At 41.4% G+C, this 18,574-nt stretch overlaps 1 protein-coding gene across 1 annotated transcript in view; it reads left to right on the forward strand.

Annotated features, from left to right (window-relative positions):
- CHST7 (carbohydrate sulfotransferase 7) overlaps positions 1–18,140 on the forward strand; it is a 29,897-nt gene extending 11,757 nt beyond the window's left edge. Inside the window, exon 2 of the mRNA XM_035289163.2 lies at positions 17,514–18,140. The gene's annotated coding sequence lies outside the window, so the exon portion shown is untranslated. The remainder of the gene's footprint in view (positions 1–17,513) is intronic.
- Positions 18,141–18,574: the final 434 nt, after the last annotated feature.

Here is an 18,574-nt window from a genome sequence, read left to right on the forward strand (position 1 = left end):
TGCAACCTCCGCCTCCCGGATTTAAGCAAGTCTTGTGCCTCTCAGCCTTCTGAGTAGCTGGGATTACAGGTGTGCACCACCATGCCCGGCTAATGTTTATATTTTTAGTAGAGATGTGCTTTCACCATGTTGGTCAGGGTGGTCTTGGACTACTGACCTCAGGTGATCTGCCCGCCTTGGCTTCCCAAAGTGCTGGGATTGCAGGGGTGACCCATCATGCCCGGCCCACCCTCCGCCCAGCTAGCTGCTAGGAATTACAGAGGGCAATTTTGCCTAAAGGAGATGATTGGCCAAAAATGTACACATTCCCCCCAAAGAATAGCAAAATTCCTAACATTATCAAATGCTTTTTAAAATAATATTACCTCATGTTTATGTATGTATGTATGTATTATTTTGAGATGGAGTCTCGCTCTGTCGCCCAGGCTGGAGTGCAGTGGCTTGGTATTGGCTTAATGCAACCTCTGCCTCCTGAGTTAAAGCAATTCTCGTGCTTTGGCCTCCAGAGTATCTGGGACTACAGGCACGTGCCACGATACTTGGCTAATTTTTTTGTATTTTCAGTAGAGACACAGTTTCCCCATGTTGGCCAGGCTGGTCTCGACCTCCTGGCAAGTGATCTGCCTGCCTCGGTCTCCCAAAGTGCTGGGAGTGAGTCACCACACCCAGCCATTTTTATTTTTCAACAGTCAAAGGGGAAGAGAAATTGTCTAAGCTCAGGAAAAATCCATGTCTTGATCCTAGGTATGGCAATCTCCAGCAATCCTATAGACTAGCCTCCATGATCCAATGTCCTGTGCCAACACAGGCCATGGAGCTACTTTACTGCCACCAGACCATGGACAATAAAGGCTAGGAAAGGGTGGAACAAACACACCGCCTCACTCTGCAGGGAGAGATACCTGCAGTGATTGGCTAGAGTTTGGCTGGTTCATAGATTCTATACACTGACTACCCATTCTAACCTGGGAATCTTAAAACTGATCTAGGGCAGAGAATGAGCCTTCCTGGCAGTCCTAGTGTGTGTGTGTTGGGGGGGGGCGGATAAGGAAACTTAAGCTGCTCATTTGACTGATAACAACCCCCATGGGGACCAAATGGCAGCCTGAATTGCAGATCTAAGCTCCAAATCACCTCCCAGCTCTATGCTCTCCCAAATCCCTTCCACCCTCACTTAGTGGATTGCAAACATCTGCAGGTGGCCTGTCCAAATATATATTATAAAATACTGAGTCAGTTCCTTTACTGGAGTTGGGAGCAACTTTACTCACAAAAGCAATTAGGTATGCCAACTGAATTTATATCTTGGAGCAGCTCAATGAAAGGAAAAAACAAAAGTCAACTAGGCAAACTCAGCTGTTTCCAAGTTTTATTAATACTGGTTTGGTGTGCATCCATTTGTTCTCAAATGAGCTCAAAAGTTTGGGAAATGTTTAGCTGGGGTGGGTATCATAAAACTGGAGGATGCTTTTATCTTACTGGAATAAGAGGAAAAATAATGCCCGTTTAATTTTTGTATTGGCTGACTCTGGGCTTGAATGACTCACATGGATTGAGATTTTACACTGAACTCCTCCCACGGTGGGAGGGGACAGCGGGAGTGTGTCTTTTCAGCTCTCCACTGGGGCTACTCAAGTTCAGGCAAGTGCTAATTTCTCCCCTCACTTCCCAATTCAGAGTTTTGTCTTTTTGTTTTTGTTTTGTTTTGACTCAGCTTCTGTCTCTTTTTAAACCCGAGTGAAGAGTTGTTTCAACTTGAATGCGACTGAAAATGTTATTGACTAGTGCAAGCATAAATAATTAGCACCCCCTGCTACTGCCACTTAATTTTTCAGATTAAACGTCTGGAAATTATTAATAACATTTAATGCTGTTTAAAGTACATTTCCGGGCCGGGCGCTGTGGCTCACGCCTGTAATCCCAGCACTTTGGGAGGCCGAGAAGGGTGGATCATGAGGTCAAGAGATCGAGACCATCCTGGTCAACATGGCGAAACCCCGTGTCTACTAAAAATACAAAAATTAGTTGGGCATGGTGGTGCGCCCCTGTAATCCCAGCTACTCAGGAGGCTGAGGCAGGAGAATTGCCTGAACCCAGGAGGTGAAGGTTGCGGTGAGCCGAGATCGCGCCATTGCACTCCAGCCTGGGTAACAAGAGCGAAACTCCGTCTCAAATAAAATAAAAATAAATAAAATAAATAAATAAATAAATAAATAAATAAAGTGCATTTCCAGGCTATCTGGCGGTGCCGTTTTATTATTTAACTAAATGTCTCCTATTACATTTTGCTTTGGAGTCACAATGAGGGAACTTACTTTGAGGTTTCTGCTATTTCAAATATTATTTTAACATTACCCCTAAGCAGCTCCCTTAAGACACAACTTAATGTTGCTATTATTGTAAACATTGTCACTCATTTCCGTTTTCTTTGGCACTGTAGTTCACTAATTTGAAGTGAAAACAGGAAGGTTAAGAAAGCTTAACCAGGGTTAACAGGTAAACTTAGATATTACCGTGATCCACGAAGTGTGCTTTCAGTTGACGATGCTGGGAGAAGACCTCATAAGGACACAGCCCTTGCAAAGGACGAGCCCTTCCTCAGCCCATTTGTTCTGGAGGTGGTCCAGGAGGAAGCTGTTACAATAGGCTGGAAAGTCATCAAGCCGGTGAATAACAGGACCTGCTGAATACCCGGAAATCTCAGTTCTCTCAAGTGCTAAGCGCCAGCACTAACTTTTAGCATCTGTGAAGTAGCTTTTGGTGGCCAACCCAGGGTGCCTCACCTGGCGCAAGTGTGTGGGCCGGGACAGGATACCTCAGGAGTCTGGTCACAGGCACGTACGTTCTGGAGGCAAGACCAAGAAAAACTTGAAGGGAAGAAGAGCAGATCCAAATTGGCAAGCGAAATTCAAGGAGTAGATGTGAGGTGCCTGTGCAAGTTCCCAGATTCATCTGGAGGCTCTAGGCTCATTACCTGACCGGAAATGGGGGGCACAGAAAGGCCACTGAGAGAGGCGGAGCCAGTTGCAAGTTCATTTGCTTGAAGCTTCTGTCCTCTAACTTTAAAGCCAGCAGGAAGTTGATTCATCCCCCTCCCCCATCCCAGCTTCAAAGATTGAAGAAAGTATGATTAAAATGCTAAAAGCGTGTCTTCCTGAGCTATTCTGCTGTAGCCCCAGGAGCCTCAGCTGAGCCTACTGCTCGAAATCCAGGCTCCATAGACCCAGAATGAACCCAGAATGAAGTTTCCCTTTGATGGTAATGAGGCTATTAGTTGGTCAACCAGCTGCATTTAGGGCCTGGCTGGTCACTTAAACACTCAAGGTAACTGTAGCAAAGGAGATAAAATTACACCCAACTCATTGGAGTATGACTTTCAATCTTTAAATAAATAATCCATACCTTTTACAAAATGAAAGTAATTCTTGAATTACTTGATTATTGAGGAATGACCTCACACTTCAATGTCACATTTTTTGAAAAAACCTTTTATGCATGCTTTTCAAAACAATTGCATACAAAAACCCTTATAATTCTTGAGATTAATTGCATGAAGACAGTTTTTTGTTATTAATTTTCTGTTATCATACAGGATAGGTCTTTAAAAAGTTCTGACTTAGGAATAAACAGAAGGGTCTATGGTTGTTTCAGGTGATAGAGACAGTAACATTTTCATTCTCCCCAGATTCTAGCAAGTGGAAACAGTTTTAACCAAGAAGTTTAGCAGCTTAAAATTTAATCATTCCTTATCAGACATCTAGCAGCTGAGAAAAAGGACAAAACTAGCTACTTGGTAACTGCAACTGGCTGGTAAACTGAGGGTTTGGATTCTAAATATGCACCCAAACATGAATATTTCATTGCCCCCTATGAACAGGGCCCCATAATATTAAGAAGAGTTGTGGTCTGGATTAAGAGTGAATTAAATTCTTAATCCTTGGCTGGCTCATGCCTGTAATTCCCAGCTCTTTGGGAGGCCAAGGCGGGCAAATCACCTAAGGTCAAGCGTTTCAGACCAGCCTGGCCAACATAGTGAAACTCCATCTCTACTAAAAGTACAAAATTTTGCCAGATGTGGTGGCAGGCACCTGTAATCCCAGCTACTTTGGAGGCTGAGGCCAGAGAATCGCTTGAACCCAAAAGGCGGAGGCTACAGTGAGCCGAGAGATTGCGCCACTGCACTCCAGCCTAGGCAACAGAGTGCAACTCCGTCTCAAGAAAAAAGGGAATTAAATTATTATTATTTTTTGAGATGGAGTCTCACTCTGTTGCCTAGCCTGCAGTGCAATGGCTCGATCTCGGCTCACTGCAACCTCCGTCTGTCAGGTTCAAGCTATTCTCCTGTCTCAGCCTAGCAAGTAGCTGGGATTATAGGTGCATGCTGCCATGCCCAGCTAATGTTTTGTATTTTTAGTAGAGACATGGTTTCACTGTGTTCCCCAGGCTGGTCTCGAACTCCTGAACTCAGGCAATCCACCTGCCTCAGGAATTAAATTCTTAATCCTCTATTTAAGATACTAGGGACTTAAGAGCTTGAGGAAACATCATGCTAAGAATTCCTGGACATGTTTATGTTTTAAACACAACCAAAAATAGTGAGACATGGTAGGAAATTAGCCAATAGTTTACCTAGGGTCTACTTGGGAGCTACAGATCTCAGAAAGGTGTATATCAGAACTGGAAGATATATAAGCTTCTGTGACTTAGTTCAGGAACATTCAGGAACTAGAGGCCGACACGGGAGGATAGGAACCCATTCTTAGTGTGCTGAAAGAAAGGGCTTTGTGAGGTTGCCATCTGTATGCTGCCCCGCCTGAATCAGCAGTACTTCTTTTAAGTTCTTCAATTACCCCAGCAACAGCAAGAGTTCTTTCAGAGCACCCATCTCGCTTCTCCCCTCACCTTGTACTGCCAGTGATTCAATAAAAAATATGAACCTGAGTGGCCGGGCGCGGTGGCTCACACCTGTAATCCTAGCACTTTGGGAGGCCCAGGCGGGTGGATCACAAGGTCAAGAGATGGAGACCATCCTGGTCAATATGGTGAAACCCCGTCTCTAGTAAAAATACAAAAAAATTAGCTGGGCACAGTGGCGTGTGCCTGTAATCCCAGCTACCCAGGAGGCTGAGGCAGGAGAATTGCCTGAATCCAGAAGGCAGAGGTTGCGGTGAGCGGAGATCGCGCCATTGCACTCCCAGACTGGGTAACAAGAGCGAAACTCCGTCTCAAAAAAAAAAAAGAACCTGAATGAAAAGCAGCCTTTTGAGTAGATACAAAGATTTTTAATAAAAGGATATAAAAGAGTGCTTATGGGTACAGAGGTTGGGCTGGTAGTACTCTCCATAAAAGTTTGTTGGGAGGGCCAGGCATGGTGGCTCATGCCTGTAATCCCAGCACTTTGGGAGGCCGAGGTGGGTAGATCACGAAGTAGAGAGATAGAGACCATCCTGGTTAACATGGTGAAACCCCGTCTCTACTAACAATACAAAAAAAAAATTAGCTGGGCACGGTGGCGTGTGCCTGTAATCCCAGCTACTCAGGAAGCTGAGGCAGGAGAATTGCCTGAACCCAGGAGGTGGAGGTTGCGGTGAGCCGAGATCGTGCCATTGCCCTCCAGCCTGGGTAACAAGAGTGAAAAACTCTGTCTCAAAAAAAAAAAAAAAAAAAGAAAGTTTGTTGGGAAATGGGATCTGACCTGGCAACATTTAGCACTTGGTTAGTCATTGACAAAACCATCCCGAGTTACTGCCAAGTTTGTTTCCGGGTCTTTAAAGCAACCCAAGTGAAGAGCTCAACACATTGCACAAAGAAGTAATGACAGAATTTTTTTTTTAACTTTTTATTTTGAAATAATTATATAGGCCAAGCATGGTGACTGATGCCTTTAATCCCAGCATTTAGGGAGGCCAAGGCAAGAGGATTGCTTGAGCCCAGGAATTCAAGACCAGCCTGGGCAACATAGGGGCATCCCATCTCTATAAAAAATAAAAAATTAGCTGAGTGCACCTGTAATCTTAGCTATTCAGGAGGCTGAGGTGGGAGGATCACTTGAGCCCAGGAGTTTGAGGTTGCAGCGAACTGTGATCACGTCACTGCAGAAATAATTACATACTCACAGGAAGTTGCAAAAACAGTACAAGAGGTCCAGTATACCCTTCACATAGTTTCACCCAACAGAAAACCTTGTATATAGATCAGTATCAGCACCAGGAAATTGACACTGGCGAGATCTAACAACAGACCTTATTCAATTTTCAGTTCTTACATGCACTCATTTTGTGTGTGTGTGTGTGTGTGTGTGTGTGTATACATCTGTGTAATTTTATTATATATAGATTTATGTAAACACTACCACAATCAAGACACAGAACTAGTCCATCAACACAAAGAAACTCTTGTGCTACCCTCATTATTGTTACATACCCTACCCTATCCCACTCCTTTAACTGGCAAACGCTAATCAGTTCTCCATCTCTATGATAATTGTGTTATTTCAGTGTTATGTAAATGGAATTATAGAATATGTAACCTTTTGATATTGACATTTTTCACTCAGTGTAATCTTCTGGAGATTCATCCAGGTTGTCTTGTTTAATAATAGTTTATTCCTTTTCATTGCTGAATAATATTCCATGGTATGATTGTACCAGTTTGTTTAACCATTCACTCATTGAAGGACATTGGATTGTTTTCAGTTTCTGGCTATTACAAATAAAGCTACTGTCAATATTTGTGTATGGGGTTTTGTATGGACATAAATTTTCATTTCTTTAGGATGAATGTCCAGAAATGCAATTGCTAGATCTTGTGGAAGTGTGTATTTAGTTTTATAAGAAACTACCAAACTGTTTTCCAGAGTGGCTATATCCTTTTACATTCCCACCAACAATGTCTGAGAGATCAAATGTTTCTACATCCTCACAGTATTTGGTATTGTCACTATATTTTATTTTATTTTTATTTTATGGTTTTCAGATGGAGTCTTACTTTGTTGCCCAGGCTGAATGCAGTGGCATGATCTCAGCTCACAGCAACCTCCACCTCCTGGGCTCAAGCAATTCTCCTGCCTCAACCTCCTGAATAGCTGGGATTACAGGGGTGCACCACCACACCCAGCTAGTTTTTGTATTTTTAGTAGAGATGGGGTTTTACCATGTTGGCCAGGCTGGTCTTTTGAACTCCTGACCTCAAATGATCCACCCGCCTTGGCCTCCCAAAGTTCTGGGATTACAGGCATGAGCCACCGCACCTGGCCTTGTCACCATATTTTAATTTTTCTACTAGGTATATAGTGATATCTCATCATGGTTTTAATTTTCATTTTCCTAATGGCTAGTGATGCTGAACATCATTTCATGTGTTTATTTGCCATCCATAGCTCCTCTTTGGTGAAATGTTGGCTCAGATAGGTTGGCCATTTTCTAACTGGATTGTTTTTTACTTTTGAATTTTTAAGAGTTATTTTTATACAAGTTCTTTGTCATATATGTGGTTGCACATATTTTCTCCTTGTCTATATCTTGTCTTTTATCCACAAGGCCTTTTGAAAAGCAAAAGTTTTAACATTTTAATGAAGTCCATTTTATCAGTTTTTTCCTTTTGTGGACTATGCATTTGTTGTCACATCTAAGAAATCTTTACCTAACCCTAGGGCCCCATAGATTTGTTTCCTGTGTTTTCTTTTTCTTTTTTTTTTGCATTTTAGGTTTTGGGGTACATGTGAAGAACATGCAAGATTGTTGCATAGGTACACATGTGGCAGTGTGATTTGCTGCCTTCCTCCCCTTCACCTATATCTGGCATTTCTCCCCATGCTATCTCTCCCCAATGTTTCCTATGTTTTCTAGTAAAAGTTCATATTTTTATTTTGCCTTTCCTTATAAATTTTAGGATAGGCTTATCTATAGCCACATTTAATTCTATGATTCATTTTCAGTTAATTTTTGTGTAAAGTGTGAGGTTTAGGTCAAGGATTGTTTTTGCCTCTGGATATCTAATTACTCCAGCACCATTTGTTGCAGAAACTATCCTTCCTCCAGTAAATTGCTTTTGTACCACTTTCAAAAATTAGTTTGCTATATATATGTAGGTCTATTTCTGGGTACACTTTCTGCTCCATTGATTAAGGAATCTGTCCCTCCATGATTGGATTAATGTAGTTATACAGTATCTTAACATTGGATACAGTGATCATTCCTATTTTATTCTTTTCCAAAAAAGGTTTTAGCCATCCTAGCCTCTTTGCCTTTCCCTATAAGTTTTAGAATATGCTTGTCTATATCTACAAAATGCATTAATGGATTTGATAGGAGTTTTGTTAAAGCTATAGATCTATTAGGAGGAAACTCACATCTTTATTATGTAGAGTCTTCCAATCCATGAACATGGTATGTCTGTTGATTTAGATCTTGTTTGACTTCTTTCATTGGTGTTTTACAGTTTTCAGCATATAAGTCCTTTACTTGTTTTATTAGATTTATACCTCAATATTTATTTTGAGTAATTAGAAATAGTGTGAGTTTTAAAATTTGGTTTCAGTGTGTTCATTCCTAGTATATTTAAATAAAATTGGCTTTTAAATGTTGATTTTTTTTTTGAGATGGAGTTTCGCTGTTGTTACCCAGACTGGAGTGCAATGGCACAATCTCGGCTCACCACAACCTCCACCTTCTGGGTTCAAGCAATTCTGCCTCAGCCTCCCGAGTAGCTGGGACTACAGGCGCGCACCACCATGCCCAGCTACTTTTTGTATTTTTAGTAGAGATGGGGTTTCACCTCATTGACCAGGATGGTCTTGATCTCTTGACCTCGTGATCCACCTGCCTCGGCCTCCCAAAGTGCTGGGATTATAGGTGTGAGCCACTGCGCCCGGCCAAATATTGATTTTTTTAAGGCGGAGTCTCGCTCTGTTGCCCAGGCTGGAATGCATGATCTCAGCTCACTGCAACCTCCACCTCCCAGGTTCAAGCACTTTCTGCCTCAGTTTCCTGAGTAGCTGGGACTACAGGCACATGCCACCACACCTGACTAATTTTTTGTATTTTTAGTAGAGATGGGGTTTCACTGTGTTATCCAGGATGGTCTTGATCTCCTGACCTCGTGATCTGCCTGCCTCAGCCTCCCAAACTTCTGGGATTACAGGTGTGAGTCCTGGAAACTTGCTGAATTCACTTCTTCAGTTATAGGAGCTTTTGGTACATTCTCTGGATTTTCTACGTATATAGTCATGCTTTGTTTAACAATGGGGATATGTTCTGAGAAATATATCATTAAGCAATTTTGTTGTTGTGTGAACATCAGAGAGTATATGTAGATAAACCCAGATGATATAGCCTACTATATACCTAGACTATATGGTATATAGCCTCTTGCTCCTAGGCTACAAACTTGCATGCCATGTTGCTATACTGAATACTCTAGGCAATTGTAACACAGTGGTAAGTATTTGTGTATCTAAACATAGAAAAGGTACAGTAGAAATATGGTACCATAATCACATGGGACTACCATTGCATATGCAGTCTGTCATTGACTGAAATGTCATTATGCGTTACATGACTATATAATCATATAGTCTACAAATATGGTCAGTTTTTATTTCTTTCTTTCTGATCAGTATGGTTTTTTATTTCCTTTACTTGCCTTATTGTGTTGGCCAGGACTTCCAATACTGTGTTGAATAAGAGTGGTGAGTGCCTTGTTCCTGATCTTCATGGGAAAGCAGTCAGTCTTTCACCATAAAGAATGAGGCTGGATGTCGGTTTACGTAGGTGTTCCTCTATCAAGTTGAATAAGCTTCCCTTAATTCCTAGTTTGCTGAGAATTTTTATCATGAATGGATGTCAGATTTTGTCAAATGCCTTTTTGGCATCAACTGATATGGTCATGTGATTTTTTTCTTCCTTACTCCGTTAATATGGTAGATTACATGGCTTGATTATCAAATATTGAACCAGCCTTGCATCCTGGAATAAACCCTATTTGGTCATGATATATAAGCCTTTTTATGTATTGTTGAGGTTTATTTGCTAATATTTTGTTGAGGAATTTTGCCTCAACAAACCAAGAGTTCCTGAGACATACTGGTCAGTAGTTTTGTTTTTTGGGTTTTTTTTTTTTTTTTTGAGACGGAATTTCACTCTTGTTACCCAGGCTGGAGTGCAATGGCATAATCTCGGCTCACCGCAAGCTCCGCCTCCTGGGTTCAGGCAATTCTCCTGCCTTAGCCTCCTGAGTAGCTGGGATTACAGGCACACGCTACCATGCCCAGCTAATTTTTTTGTATTTTTAGTAGAGACGGGGTTTCACCATGTTGACCAGGATGGTCTCGATCTCTCAACCTCGTGATCCACCCGCCTTGGCCTCCCAAAGTGCTGGGATTACAGGCATGAGCCACCGTGCCTGGCCAGGGGTATTTTTTAACACTTTGTCTGGTTTTAGTATCAGATAACACCGGCCTCATAATTGGAAGAGATTGTGTAGAGTTGGTGTTAATTAATTCTACTTTAAACATTTGTTAGAGTTATCCATGGGAACTATCTGGGCCTAGAGATTTCTTTTTTTTAAATATTTCTTTTTTATTTAAGTTCTGGGATACATGTGCAGAACGTGCAGGTTTATTACATAGGTATACATGTGCCATGGTGGTTTGCTGTACCTATCAACCCATCATCTAGGTTTTAAGCTCCGCAGGCATTAGGTATTTGTCCTAATGCTCTCCCTCCCTTTGCCCCACATACCCACAACAGGCCCCGGTGTGTGATGTTCCCCTCCCTGTATCTATGTGTTCTCATTGTTCAACTCCCACTTATGAGTGAGAACATGTGGTATATAGTTTTCTGTTCCTGTGTTAGTTTGCTGTAGATGATGGTTTCCAGCTTCATCCATGTCCCTGAAAAGGACATGAACAAGATTTCTTTTTTAGGAGTCTTTTAACTATTAATTCATGTTTTAGTAGTTACAGGACTTTTCAGATTATCTATTTCATATTGGGTGAGTTATAGTAGTTTGTACTTTTTGAGGAATTGGTCCATTTCATCTAAATTGTCAAATTAACGGATGTAGAGTTGTTTTCAGTTTGTTTGTTTGTTTTTGACTATTAATGTCTGTGGGGTCTGTAGTGAGATCCCCTGTTTCATTGTCGATACTGGTAATGTTTGTCTTCTCTTTTTCAGTTGTTAGTCTTGATAGAAGCTTTTTGTTTGTTTGTATGTTTTCTGTTTTGTCTTGTTTTGTTTTTGAGACAAGGTCTCACTCCCATTGCCCAGGCTGGGGTGCAATGGTGCAATCTTGGCTCACTGCAACCTTTGCCTCCTGGGTTCGAGCAATTCTCGTGCCTCAGCCTCCTGAGTAGCTGGGACTACAAGTGCTTGTCACTACACCTGGCTAATTTTTGTATTTTTTGTAGAGACAGGGTTTTGCCATGTTGTCCAGGCTGGTCTTGAACTCCTGGCCTCAAGGGATCCACCTGCCTTGGCCTCCCAAAGTCTTGAGATTACAGGCATGAGCCACTGTGCCTGGCTGATAGAGGTTTTTGATCTTTTCAAAGTACCGGCTTTTTGTTTCATTGTATTTTCTTGCTTGTTTCTGTTTTCAGTTTTACTGATTTCTCCTTTTATCTTATTTCATTTCTTCTGCTTGTTTTGGGTTTTAAAAAATCATCTAGTTTCTTGAGGTAAGTATGTAGATTATTGATTTGAAATATTTCTTTTTTTCTCATGTAAGTTTCTAGTGTTATAAATTTTCCTCTTAGCTTCACAAATTTTGATGTTGCATTTTTATTCAATATAGTTTTATTTTCCATGAATTATGTTTAAGTATGTTCTTTAATTTCAAAATTTCTGGATAGTATCTTGCTATCTTTCTGTTACTGACTTCTAGTTTGATTCCACTATGGTTATTTTATTTATTATTATTTCAGTTTTTGGTTTTTTTTTTTGAGACGGAGTTTCGCTGTTGTTACCCAGACTGGAGTGCAATGGCAGGATCTCGGCTCACCGCAACCTCCGCCTTCTGGGTTCAAGCAATTATCCTGCCTCAGCCTCCCAAGTAGCTGGGACTACAGGCACGCACCACCATGCCCAGCTAATTTTTGTATTTTTAGTAGAGATGGGGTTTCACGTTGTTGACCAGGATCTCTTGACCTCGTGATCCACCCGCCTGGGCCTCCCAAAGTGCTGGGATTATAGGCGTGAGCCACCGCGCCCAGCCTATTTCAGTTTTTTAAACATTTGTTCAGATTTGTTTTGTGGACCAGGACAGGTTCATGTTGTGAATCTTCCGTGTATGCCTAAAAATACTGTGTATTCTACTGTTAATAATAGGTGGAATGTTTTCTAAATGTCAGGTCAATCCTGTTGGTTGATGGTACTGTTCAGGTTTTCTGTATCCTTACTGACTTTCTGTCTAGCGAGTCTATCATTTGTTGAGAGAATGGTGTTGAAGTTTTCAACTATATATATAGACTTCTTCTTTCTGTTCTTTCAGCTTTTGCTTCAGGAAATTTTAAGCTCTGCTATTTGCTGTGTACATATTTAGGATTGCTATGTCTTATTTGTGGATTGACCCTTTAAACCTTATGTAACATTCTCTCTGGTAATTTGCTTTGCTCTGAAGTCTGTTTTATCTAATATGAGTATAGCTACTCTTCCTGTGTTTTGATTAATGTTTGTATGGTGTATCCTTTTCAGCCTTTTACTTTCAACCCACTTCAGTATATTAGAAATGAATGGTAGTGTTTTTAAATCCATTCTGCCAATCTCTTTTAGTTTATATATTTAAACCATTTATATTTCATCTAATTATTGATATTTTAGGACTTCAATTTGATTTCTGTTTGTTCCCTCTGTTTTTGTTCCTTTGTTTTCCTATCTTCCTTTGAGTTACTTGAACATTTTTTAGAATTTCATTTGATCTGCAGTGCTTTTTGTATATCTCTCTGTATGTTTATTTTAGTGGTTTATTTGAATTATACACATGTAACTTATCACAGCCTACTGGTGTCAACATCTTACTATCTCCAGTGAAATGTAGAAAGCTAATCTTCGTTTAGTTTCCTTTATCCTGGCCCTGAAAGAGTCTCTTAAAACGTTTCTCTACATATATTGAGAACTACATCATACAGTGTTACTTTGCTTCAACCATCAAAAATAACTTTAAAAACTCAAGAGAATAGTCTATTAAATTTGCTCATATTTTACCTGTTCCATTGTTTTTTCTTCATTTGTGATATTTCAAGCCTCCTTTTTTTAAAAAAAAATCATTTCCTTTCCCTGGGGAAGAACTTATAGCAATTCTTTTATAAAAGTTCTATTGGCAAAAATTATCTTAGTTTTCTTTCATGTGAAATGTCTTTATTTCACCTTCATTCCTGAAGGATATTATCATGGGATATAGAAATCTGGATCAAGGCTGGGTGTAGTGGCTCACACCTGTAATCCCAGTGCTGTGGGAGGCCGAGGCAGGTGGATCACCTGAGGTAAGGAGTTCAAGACCATCCTGGCCAACATGGCGAAACCCCATCTCTACTAAAAATACAAAAATTAGCTGGGCGTGGTGGCACATGCCTATAATCCTAGCTACTTGGGAGGCCAAGGCACGAGAAATCATTTGAACCCGGGAGGTGGAGGTTGCAGTGAGCCGAGATTATACCACTGCACTCCTGGCTGGGTGTCGGAGTGAGACTCTGTCCAAAAAAAAAAAACAGAGACAGAGAGAAAGAAATCTGGATTGGCAGATATTTTCTTTCAGCACTTGAAAACTGTTGTGTCACTTTCTTCTGACCTCAATGCTTTTAGATACAAAATCCACCGGCATTCATATTGTTGTTCCCATAATTAATGTGTCATTTCTTTCTAGTTACCTTCAGGATTTTCTTTGTCTTTACTTTTCTGAAGTTTGAGTATGTCATGGCTTGGTGTAGAGTTCTTTGGGTTTTTCTTCTTTGGGGTTTGCTCAGCTTCTTGAATCTATAAATTTATGTCTTCTGCCAAATTTGGGAAGTTTTCAGCCATATTTCAAGTACTTTTTCAGTTTTTCTGTAACTTCGACGACATGATCACTTATTGTGGTTCCATGGGCCCCTGAGGATCTGTTTATCTTTTTTTTTTTTTTTGAGACGGAGTTTCGCTCTTGTTACCCAGGCTGGAGTGCAATAGCGCAATCTCGGCTCTGCAACCTCCACCTCCTGGGTTCAGGCAATTCTCCCGCCTCAGCCTCCTGAGTAGCTGGGATTACAGGCATGCACCACCATGCCCAGCTAATTTTTTTGTATTTTTAGTAGAGACGGGGTTTCACCATGTTGACCAGGATGGTCTCGATCCCTTGACCTTGTGATCCACCCGCCTCGGCCTCCCAAAGTGCTGGGATTACAGGCTTGAGCCACCGCGCCCAGCCTGTTTATCTTTTTTTAACTCTATTTTCTGTTGTTCAGATTGGATAATTTCTATTGTTCTATTTTCAGATTCACTAAATCCTTACTCTATCATCTCTATCCTGCTATTGAGCCCGTCCAGTGAGTTTTTCAAATTTCTGTTACTGTATTTTACAGTTGTAAAATTTCTATTTGGTTGCTTTTTAAAAAATTATATTTATTTGCGGAGAATTTCTGTTTTTTCATCTGTTTCAAGTGCGTTTGTAATGGCTAATTGAAGGTGTTTATGATTGCCACTTCAAACCTGTTTCCCAACGTTTCAACATCTGTCATCTCAGTGTTGGTATGTATCAGTTGTTTCTTCTCATTCAAGCTGAAATTTCCCTGGTTCTTGGTTTGACAAGTGCTGTTTTTATTGCCCCAAACAATTGGAGAATTATCTTATGAATCTCCAAATCTTATTTAAATCTTATTTTAGCAGGCCTCCACTGACACCACACTGGCGAGAAAGGGGCACATCACCTGGTTCCTGCCAGAGATCCTAGCTTCCCACTAGGTCTTTGCTCACAGGAAAGGGGAGGTTTTTTTTTAATTGTGGTGCTTGGTTTCTTTTCTTTTCTTTTTTTTTTTTTTTGAAAGAGTCTCGCTCTGTCGTCATGCTGGAGTTCGGTGGTGTGATCTAGGCTCACTGCAACCTCCACCTCACGGGTTCAAGCAACTCTCCTGCCTTAGCCTCCCAAGTAGCTGGGACTACCTGTGCCTGCCACCACATTCGGCTAATTTTTGTATTTTTAGTAGAAACCGGGTTTTACCGTGTTAGCCAGAATGGTCTCAATCTCTTGACCTTGTGATCCACCTGCCTTGGCCTCCCAAAATGCTGGGATTACAGGTGACCTACCACACCCGGCCCTGGTTTCTGTCTTTTCAGAGTGAACCTTTCCCTGTCCTTTGACTAGAGAGAGGTAACAGGTTTTTTTCAGGGCTTTTTGTGTGTCTATCAAAATTGGCATTTCTGGGTTGCTGGCTTCTTTAGCACACAACATTCGGGATATAGATGTGGCAAAAAGAAAACTCAGGGTCACAGTATTCCTCAGTTGCCAAGGTTCCTAGTCAGTCTGCCTTCTTCTCTCTACCCTTCAGACTCTTAATCTTTGTCTTATATATCATATTTGGAGTTTTTAGTTATACTTTGTGGGAAGAATAAGGAGAAGTGCATTTATTCCATCTTGTTAACTGGAAGTCAGCCCATCTGGCCGGGTGCAGTGGTTCATGTCTATAATCCAGCACTTTGGGAGGCCAAGGCAGGTGGGTCACCTGTGGTCAGGAGTTCGATACCATCCTGGCCAACATGGTGAAACCCTGTCTCTACTAAAAATACAAAAATTAGCTGGGCGTGGTGGCACACGCCTGTAATCCCAGCTACTAGGGAGGCTGAGGCAGGAGAATCACTTGAACCTGGGAGGTGCAGATTGCAGTGAGCCAAGATCGCGTCACTACACTCCAGCCTGGGTGACAGAGCTAGACCTCCATCTATTAAAAAAAAAATTGACCCATCTGGAAATTGTTTTTTATTAAAGTAAATTATGCTGAAATTTGACATGGTGGCTCTTTCTTTATGTAAATAACCTGTTCTGGAGGCTAAAGTAACTCCATCTTGGATGCCAGTCCACCATGTTGACTTGTGATTAACCTGGTTCCAGGAATGCCTCTGAGAGTTCCAGTTCATCTGTTGTTCCTTGTGTAAGAGCACATCCTTACTGTAATTCCTGCCCTTAGATCAAACTTGTACTCATTCCCTCTGAAGCATGTGTTTTCCTATGGTATATACTCCCTGGGTCTGGGGACGAGGAGTAATGGCATGGAAATCTACCTGCCTTGCAGCTGCTCAAGACCATACTTTTCTGTCCATACATTCCCCAATAAAATCACCCTGTGACAATAAGCTAGACTTACCTGCCTCCTTCTTTGGTTTGTCAGCCCGTCTGCATTTGAGGGTCACTCTGCATATACAGCCCTTTCATGAAACACGTGTACTAGCAACGTACTAAAGATTTATAGAAAGGGGCTGGGCACAGTGGCTCACACCAGTAATCCCAGCACTTTGGGAGGCCAAGATGGGTGGATCACTTGAGGTCAGGAGTTCAAGACCAGCCAGGTCAACATGCTGAAACCCTGTCTCTAGTAAAAATACAAAAAATTAGTCAGGTGTGGTGGTGCATACCTGTATTAGCTGCTCGGCAGGTTGAGGCAAGAGAATTACTTGAACCCAGGAGGTGGAGGTTGCAGTGAGTTGAGATGGCGCCACTGCACTCCAGTCTGGACAACAGAGTAGGACTCCATCTCAAAAAAAAAAAAATGTATAGAAAGGCCTCAAAGCATTTGTGAAATTCACTTTTCCTTAGTGTGAATCTTTATTGCATATTTTAAATCATCCTGAAACTGCCTTTCCCAAACTTTATAGCAGTAGTTCTATTAAGCTGATGAACGGTCTCACTCCATTAGAAAATGTCAAATTTGGTACACATCCAGGATCAGAGGAAGGGTCACAGGAGAGCAAGAAACTGGTGATAGGACTAGTGCAGACACACTAGAGTCAGCCCACTTTCCACTGCTCACAGAGTGACATAAGCAGTGTGTTTAAATGATAGAAGAAAAAAGTTCAGGTGCCACAAAGGTAGGAAGGTGGACTCATTGCTTATCTTCAGCCTCGGTTTTACAGAATTGCCAGTTGCTGTTGGCATTTTGCACATATGAACTGGTACATGTGTGAAGAATGGACGGGTACATGGTTGGTCCCTAAAGGTACGGCTTCAATCCTAGCTCCTCCCACACGCTACCCAAAAGGTCCCAGAAAGCCCTGTTCTCCTCAGCAGGCGCTGCACAACAGCAGCTGCAGAAAGCACAGCCATGCTTACAGAGGCGCCCCCATAGTTTTCCCATCTTCACCCTCACCCAACACCTCTTGGGTCATTTTCTCCTGGTCTGTTTCACAAACCAGAAGTGATTGATACTGATTCAGTATGGGTTGGAAGATTATAGGTTTCTGATTTAAAAGGCCTTGTGTCATCAGGGTTCAACAGACTTTCTTTCTGGGGATTTCTGTGTTCTGAAGTTCAAACGTCCTTTGTTCCTTCCCTTCCAGGTCAGTCACCATGAACCGGGGCACTCGGCATGCTGCCCCAGCACTGGAGAAGCAGCACTGTGGAGGCAATCTGTCACACTGTCAGTCTGGGGCTTGACTTGCTACCAACTGCTGTGCAATTCTGCTGAGCAGGAATATTGTGAGCTGTTCAATAATGACAGATGCATTGGTTGAGATGAAGTTTCCAGTAAGGAAGTGACAGTGCGATGTGGATATTTATGGCTGTAAAATAGGAAGAGCTTTAGTTCCCAGGTTGAACCTGCCACTGCTGGAGCCATTTCAACCAGGCACCCCCACAACAAAGAAGAGATGTGATTTGGTACCATTTCACATCAGCAGGGGTCTGGACAAAAACATCAATGTGAATAAGGGCCAAGTGCAGTCCTGTTTGTCTTGATTAAATTACTTAATATTAAATAATAGGTCTGGGTGGTATTGTTTTTAACCTGACTAATCTGGCTGTCCTTCAGATAGCTCCCTTTCCCTCTACCCAGAACTGATATTTGAAAAGTAATTTTTCTCCCTGGGAGAACGCTAATGAAACTGAAACAAATTTTTACTTTTAAATTGTTCTATCATCTGGTCTTTTTTAATTATACTATTAAATGACTCTGGAGTCATGTTAATGACAGGATTTGTTTTGTTTGGAAGCAGATTTTATGATGCAGTTCAATTGCATGTTTTGGGTAAAAGTTGGTGTACATACAAAGGAATATGAAGACTGTGGCAGAAACTATCTTGGGTGCAAGAATTTCAGCAATTATTTAGTAAGAACCTAAGCATTAAGCTGCAATGTACAATCCACTTGCTTCATTCTTACTAGTTGATGTTGCCAACACTTGGTGATGTCTTTTTCAGGGTTTGACATTCAAAGCCTGTTAAAGATGGTTGCAGGCAAGGAGGAGTCACAGGCAGAGGCTAGATTTAAAGTATTTCTTTTAATCCTAATGCACATTTTAGAAAGTCTCAAAAATCTGTTGCTGTGATTTTCACATCCTATTTAAAATTACTTTTTGAGATGGAGTCTCGCTCTGTCACCCAGGCTAGAGTGCAGTGATATG

The sequence above is a fragment of the Callithrix jacchus genome, chromosome X, assembly GCF_049354715.1.
Source record: "Callithrix jacchus isolate 240 chromosome X, calJac240_pri, whole genome shotgun sequence".
Lineage (NCBI taxonomy): Eukaryota > Metazoa > Chordata > Mammalia > Primates > Cebidae > Callithrix > Callithrix jacchus.